The sequence below is a fragment of the Phyllobates terribilis genome, unplaced genomic scaffold (genome assembly GCF_046119375.1).
Source record: "Phyllobates terribilis strain yellow unplaced genomic scaffold, ASM4611937v1 Scaffold_12__6_contigs__length_324123572, whole genome shotgun sequence".
Taxonomy (NCBI): domain Eukaryota; kingdom Metazoa; phylum Chordata; class Amphibia; order Anura; family Dendrobatidae; genus Phyllobates; species Phyllobates terribilis.
Window position 1 is genome coordinate 41311568 of NW_027362772.1, and position 7522 is coordinate 41319089.

Genomic DNA, 7522 nt, shown 5'->3' on the forward strand with positions numbered 1-7522 from the left:
ACTGTGGTTTTGCAGTTCCACGGGTCAAATCTCTGTATTATCCTGCTTTTGCCATTTTTTGCCGTAAAAAAAAAAAATTGTAATAGTCTCTCCCTGACTGGTCAGACACCAATATATCTAATTAAATGAGTCTGGTGTAGGCCAGAGAAATAGAACTGTGGTTTTGCGGTTCCACGGGTAAATCTCTGTATTATCCTGCTTTTGGCATTTTTTTTCGCAAAAAAAACCTATAATAGTGTCTCATTAAATGGTCAGACACCAATATATCTGTTTAAAAGAGTCTGGTGTAGGCCAGAGTAATAGAACTGTGGTTTTACAGTTCCATGGTCCAAATCTCTGTATTATTCTGCTTTTGGCATTTTTTGCAATAAAAAAAATCTGTAATAGTATCTCCCAGACGGGTGAGGCACCAATATATCTGTTTAAAAGATTCTGGTGTGTGCCAGATAAATAGAACTGTGGTTTTGCAGTACCACGTGTTAAATCTCTGTATTATCTTGCTTTTGGCATTTTTTGCCATAAAAAAACTGCAATAGTGTCTCCCTGACTGGTCTGTCACCAATTTATCAGTTTAAAGAGTCTGGTGTATATCAGATAAACAGAACTGTGGTTTTGCAGTTCCACGTGTTAAATCTCTGTATTATACTGCTTTTGGCATTTTTTTTCATAAAAAAAAAATATAATAGTGTCTTCCTGACTAGTCAGACACCAATATATCTGTTTAAAAGAGTCTGGTGTAGGCCAGAGAAATAAAACTGTGGTTTCACAGTTCCACGGGTCAAATCTCTGTATTATCCTGCTTTTGGCATTTTTTGCAGTAAAAAAAATATAAAATAGTTTCTCCCTGACTGATCAGACACCAATATATCTGTTTAAAAGAGTCTGGTGTAGGCCAGAGAACTAGAACTATGGTTTTGCAGTTCCACGGGTCTAATCTCTGTATTATCCTGCTTTTGGCATTTTTAGCCTTAAAAAAACCTGGAATATTGTCTCCCTGACTGGTCAGAAACTAAAATATCTGTTTAAAAGATTCTGGTGTATGCCAGATAAGTAGAACTGTAGTTTTGCAGTTCCACGTGTCAAATCTCTGTATTATCCTGCTTTTGGCATTTTTTGCCTTAAAAAAACTGTAATAGTCTGTACCTGACTGGTCAGAAACCAATATATCTAATTAAAAGAATCTGTTGTAGGCCAAAGAAATAGAACTGTGGTTTTGCAGTTCCACGGGTCAAATCTCTGTATTATTCTGCTTATTGCATTTTTTGCCATAAAAAAAATTGTAATAGTCTCTCCCTGACTGATCAGACACCAATATATCTGTTTAACCCCTTATCAACATCTGACGTACTAATACGCGTCTGTGCCCTGGGACTTAAGAGCCAGACCCGTATTAGTACGTCATGGCGATCGCGCGCGCATACAGGCTGTGCTGGCGCGATCGCCGCCGGGTGTCAGCTGATAGTATCGGGTGTCAGCTGTGACAATGTGCAGGGAGCGGTCCTGCACCGCTCCCAGCACATTAACCCCCGTGATGCTGCGATCGAAGTCGATCACAGCATTGCGGGGGCAAGGGGAGGTGATCGCAGATACTCACCTCCTCTTCCTGCTTCCAGCGCTGTCTGCAAAGGCTTCGCGGGTGTTGCCATGACGACCCGATGTCGTCATGACAACATCTGGGTCACCAGACAGCAGGAAGATTGTTTGGACATGCGCAGTGCATCTCCAAACAATCTTCTCCCTTTCCAGCGCTGACAGCCTGCATGGCACAGGGATGGTGCTGCATTCCTGTGCCATGCAGGCGATCAGAATAAAAAAAGTGAAAGTCCCACAGTGGGACAAAGTAAAAAAGTATATAAACTTTCAGAAAGTGGAAAAAAAAAAATGCAAAAATATATAAAAAAAAGAAATAAAATAATCCACCAAAAATAAAAATATAATGTACCCATCAATAAATATTATTATAAAAAAAACAAAACAAAACAATAAAAGTACACATATTTGGTATCACCACGTCCGGAACAACCAGACCTATAAAACTGTCCCACTAGTTAACCCCTTCAGTGAACACGGTAAAAAAAAAAAAAACGAAGCAAAAAACAATGCTTTATCACCATACCGCCAAACAAAAAATGGACTAACACGCGATCAAAAAGACAGATATAAATAAAAATGGTACCGCTGAAAACGTAATCTCGTCCCGCAAAAAACAAGCTGACATACAGCTCCATAAGCAGAAAAATAAAAAAGTTATAGCTCTCAGAATAAGGCTATGCTAAAAAATATTTTTTTCTATAAAATTGCTTTTATTATGTAAAAGTGCAAAACATAGAAAAACTATATAAATGTGGTACCGCTGTAAACATACTGACCCGAAGAATAAAGCTGCCTTATCAATTTTACCACACGCGGAACAGAATAAAAAACAACAAAAAAAACAGATCCTGAATTGTTGGTTTTTGTTTATTCTGCCTCCCAAAAATCAGAATAGAAAGCGATCAAAAAATGTCACGTGCCTGAAAATGGCACCAATAACAACGTCAACTCATCCCGCAAAAAACGAGCCGTCACATGACTGTCTGCCAAAATCTGGAAAAATTATAGCTCTCAAAATATGGCGATGCAAAAACTAGATTTACAACAAATGCGTCTTTTTGTGTGTGACAGCTGTCAGTCATAAAATCCCCATATGATTCTGGTATTGCTGTAATCTCACCGACCCGAAGAATAAAGTTGTCTAATCACTTATAACGCATGAGGAACGGCGTCAAAAATAAACTCTTGGGTTAGGATTGGGCTAGGGTTAGGGCTGGGTTTGGGGTTGGGGTTGTGCTAGGGTTATGGTTGTGCTAGGGTTATGGTTGTGCTAGGGTTAGGGTTGTGCTACTGTTAGGGTTGTGCTACGGTTAGGGCTGGGGTTGGGGTTAGGGTTGGGGTTAGGGTTGTGATGGGCTTGGGATTTTTTTCAAAAGTAAGAAAAAAAGATGACGATATGGCGACTAGTGTTGAGCGCAAGTGCTCGCTACTTGAGTTTGCATCGGGTGCTCTGGTATGCATTGAGTATCGTTGGTATTTGAGTGACATGCTCGAGTCTCTGCCCCATATGCTTCGCGGCCAAAAAAACTTTACGGGGATTGACTGCCATGCACGAGCGATCCCCGCATGTTTTTTTTTGGGTGTCTAATAACCGTGAAACATGCGGAGCAGGGACTCGAGCATGTCACTCGAGCACACGCTGTACATGGTGTATACCTGAGTACCCGATGCAAACTCAAGCAGTGAGCACTAGCGCTCAAGAATAATGACAACTTATTCAATATGATGACCTAATGTAAACAAATTCTGTGTCGTACCTCTGGGTTCAAAATGTTCACTATACACCTTAATAAAATCCTTGAGGGGTATAGTTTACAAAATGGAGTCACTTGTGGGGGAGCTCCACTGTTTAGGCACATCAAGGGCTCTCCAAACGCGACATGGTGTCCGCTAACAAACTGAATGGAAAATTGGCTCAAATTGTTAGCGGACGCCATGTTGCGTTTGGAGAGCCCATGCGCGCCCAAACATTAGAGCTCCCCCACAAGTGACCCCATTTTGGAAACTAGACCCCCCAAGGCACCTATTTAGATGCATAGTGAGCACTTGGAACCCCCAGGTGCTTCACAAATTGATTAATAAAAATGAAAAAGTGTTTTTTTTTCACTTTTTCATTTTTATGAATCAATTTGTGAAGCAATTGGGGGTTACAAGTGCTCACTATGCATCTAGATAGGTGCATTTGGGAGGCTAGTTTCCAAAATGGGGTCACTTGTGGGGGAGCTCCAATGTTTGGACACACAGGGGCTCTCCAAACGCAACATGGTGTCCGCTAACAATTTGAGCTGACCATTTGTTAGCGGATACCATGTTGCATTTGGAGAGTCCCTGTGTTCCCAAACATTGGAGCTCCCCCACAAGTGACCCCATTTTGGAAACTAGACCCCCCAAGGCACCTATCTAGATGCATAGTGAGCACTTGGAACCCCTCGGTGCTTTACAAATTGATTCGTAAAAATTAAAAAATGAAAAAAAAAACACTTTTTCATTTTTACGAATCAATTTGTGAAGCACCTAGGGGGTTCCAAGTGCTCACTATGCATCTAGCTAGGTGCCTTGGGGGGTCTAGTTTCCAAAATGGGGTCACTTTTGGGGGAGCTCCAATGTTTGGGCACACAGGGGCTCTCCAAACACAACATGGCATCCGCTAATTTTTCAAGCAAATTTTACAATCAAAAAGTCAAATGGTGCTCCTTCCCTTCCGAGCCCTGCCGTGCACCCAAACAGTGTTTTTTCCCCACATTTTGGGTATCTGCGTGCCCAGGGGAAATTGCACAACAAATTTTGGGGTCCATTTTTTCTTGTTTCCCCTGTGAAAATAAAAAAAAAATTGGGTCTAAAATAACATTTTTATGAAAAAAGTTAAATGTTCATTTTTTTCTTCCACATTCAAAAAATTCCTGTGAAGCACCTGAAGGTTTTACAAAGTTCTTGAATGTGGTTTTGAGCACCTTGAGGGGTTCTGTTTTTAGAATGGAGTCACTTTTGGGAATTTTCGGTCATAAAGACCTCTCAAAGTGACTTCAAATGTGATGTGGTCCCTAAAAAAAATGGTTTTGTAAATTTTGTTCGAAAAATAAGAAATCGCTGGTCAAATTTTAACCCTTATAGCTCCCTAACAAAAAAAAAATTTTGGTTCCAAAATTGTGCTGATGTAAAATAGACATGTGGGAAATGTTATTTATTAACTCTTTTGTGTGACATATCTCTCTGATTTAAGGGCATAAAAATTCAAATTTTGAAAATTGCAAAATTTTCAAAATTTTCGCCAAATTTCCATTTTTTTCACAAATAAACGCAAGTGATATCGAAGAAATTTTACCACAATCATGAAGAACAATATGTCTCGAAAAAACAATCTCAGAAACAGAGGGATCCGTTGAAACGTTCCAGAGAAATTACCTCATAAAGGGACAGTGGTCAGAATTGTAAAAATTGGCCAGGTCATTAACGTGCAAACCACCCTCGGGGCTTAGGGGGTTAAAAGAGTCTGGTGTATGCCAGAGAAATAGAAGTGTTGTTTTGCAGTTCCATGGGTTTAATCTCTGTATTATCCTGCTTTTGGCATTTTAAGCCGTAAAAAACTGTAATAGTGTCTCTCTGACTGGTCAGACACCAATATATCTGTTTAAAAGAGTCTGGTGTAGGACAGAGAAATATAACTGTGGTTTTGCAGTTCCACGGGTCTAATCTCTGTATTATCCTGCTTTTGGCATTTTTTGCCGTAAAAAAACTGTAATAGTGTCTCACTGACTGGTCTGACACCAATGTATCTGTTTAACAGAGTCTGGTGTATACCAGATAAATAGAACTGTTGTTTTGCAGTTCCACGTGTCAAATCTATGTATTATCCTGATTTTGGCATTTTTTGCCGTAAAAAAAACTGTAATAGCGTCTCCTGACGGGTCAGACACCAATATATCTAATTAAAAGGGTTTGGTGTAGGCCAGAGAAAAAGAACTGTGGTTTTGCAGTTCCACAGGTCAAATCTCTGTATTATCCTGCTTTTAGCATTTTTTGCCATAAAAAACTGTAATAGTGTCTAACTGACTGGTCAGACACCAATATATCTGTTTAAAATAGTCTGGTGTAGGCCAGAGAAATAGAACTGTGGTTTTGCAGTTCCCCAGGTCAAATCTCTGTATTATCCTGCTTTTGGCATTTTTTGCCATAAAAAAAGCTGTGATAGTGTCTCACTAACTGGTCAGACACAAATATATCTGTTTAAAAGAGTCTGGTGTAGACCCGAGAAATAGTTATGTGGTTTTGCAGTTCCACGGGTCAAATCTCTGTATTATCCTTCTCTTGGCATTTTTTGCCGAAAAAAAACTGTAATAGTGTCTCCCTGACAGGTCAGACACCGATATATCTAATTAAATAAGTCTGGTGTAGGCCAGAGAAATAGAACTGTGGTTTTGTCGTTCCATGGTTCAAATCTCTGTATTATCCTGCTTTTGGCATTTTTTGCCGTAAAAAAAAACTGTTATAGTGTCTCACTGATTGTTCAGACACCAATATATCTGTTTAAAAGAGTCTGGTGTAGACCAGAGAAACAGAACTATGGTTTTGCAGTTCCTCAGGTCAAATCTCTGTATTATCCTGCTCTTGGCATTTTTTGCCGAAAAAAAAAATGTAATAGTGTCTCCCTGACAGGTCAGACGCCGATATATCTAATTAAAAGAGCATGGTGTAGGCCAGAGAAATAGAACTGTGCTTTTGCAGTTCCACGGGTCAAATCTCTGTATTATCCTGCTTTTGGCATTTTTTGCCATAAAAAAAAGCTGTAACAATGTCTCACTGACTGGTCAGACACCAATATATCTGTTTAAAAGTGTCTGGTGTAGGCCAGAGAAATAGAACTGTTTTTTTTGCAGTTCCATGAGTCAAATCTCTGTATTATCCTGCTTTTGGCATTTTTTTGCCTTAAAAAAATTGTAATTGTGTATCCCTGACTGGTCAGACACCAATATATCTGTTTAAAAGAGTCTGGTGTAGGTCAGAGAAATAGACTTGTGGTTTGGCGGTTCCACTGGTCAAATCTCTGTATTATCCTGCTTTTGGATTTTTTGCCATAAAAAAAACCTGTTATAGTGTCTCTCTGACTGGTCAGACACCAATATATCTGTTTAAAAGAGTCTGGTGTATGCCAGAGAAATAGAACTGTGGTTTTGCAGTTCCACGGGTCAAATCTCTGTATTATCCTGCTTTTGGCATTTTTGTCTTAAAAAAAACTGTAATAGAGTCTCCCTGACTGGTCAGACTTCAATATATCCGTTTAAAAGAGTCTTGTGTAGGCCAGAGAAATAGAACTGTTTTTTTTACAGTTCCACGGGTCAAATCTCTGTATTATCCTGCTTTTGGCATTTTTTGCCATAAAAAAAACTGTTATAGTGTCTCTCTGACTGGTCAGACACCAATATATCTGTTTAAAAAAGTCTGGTGTAGGCCAGAGAAATACAACTGTGGTTTTGCAGGTCCACTGGTCAAATCTCTCTATTTTCCTGCTTTTGGCATTTTTTGCCGTAAAAAAAAAACCTGTAATAGTGTCTCCCTGACTGGTCAAACACCAATATATCTAATTAAAAGAGTCTGGTGTAGGCCAGAGAAATAGAACTGTGGTTTTCCTCTTCCCCAGTACTATTCTCCTTTTTTTTACCCTTTTGACATTGATAGTGCGAGAGTAAGCTATTTTACTTTATTTACAATGGGAAAGGCACGTGGCAAGGGACGTGGAAATTGACGATCTGGTGATCATGCATGTAGAGGGCGGGGCCATGGCCAAGGTGAAAATGTGCCACAACCAACATCTTCTCACTCCCACTTCTTGACCAAATTACTAGGGAAGCACACTACAACACCAGTGTTGCGAACTGATCAGTGTGAACATGTTTTTAATTGGATAGCAGATAATACTTCCAGTTACCTGGGC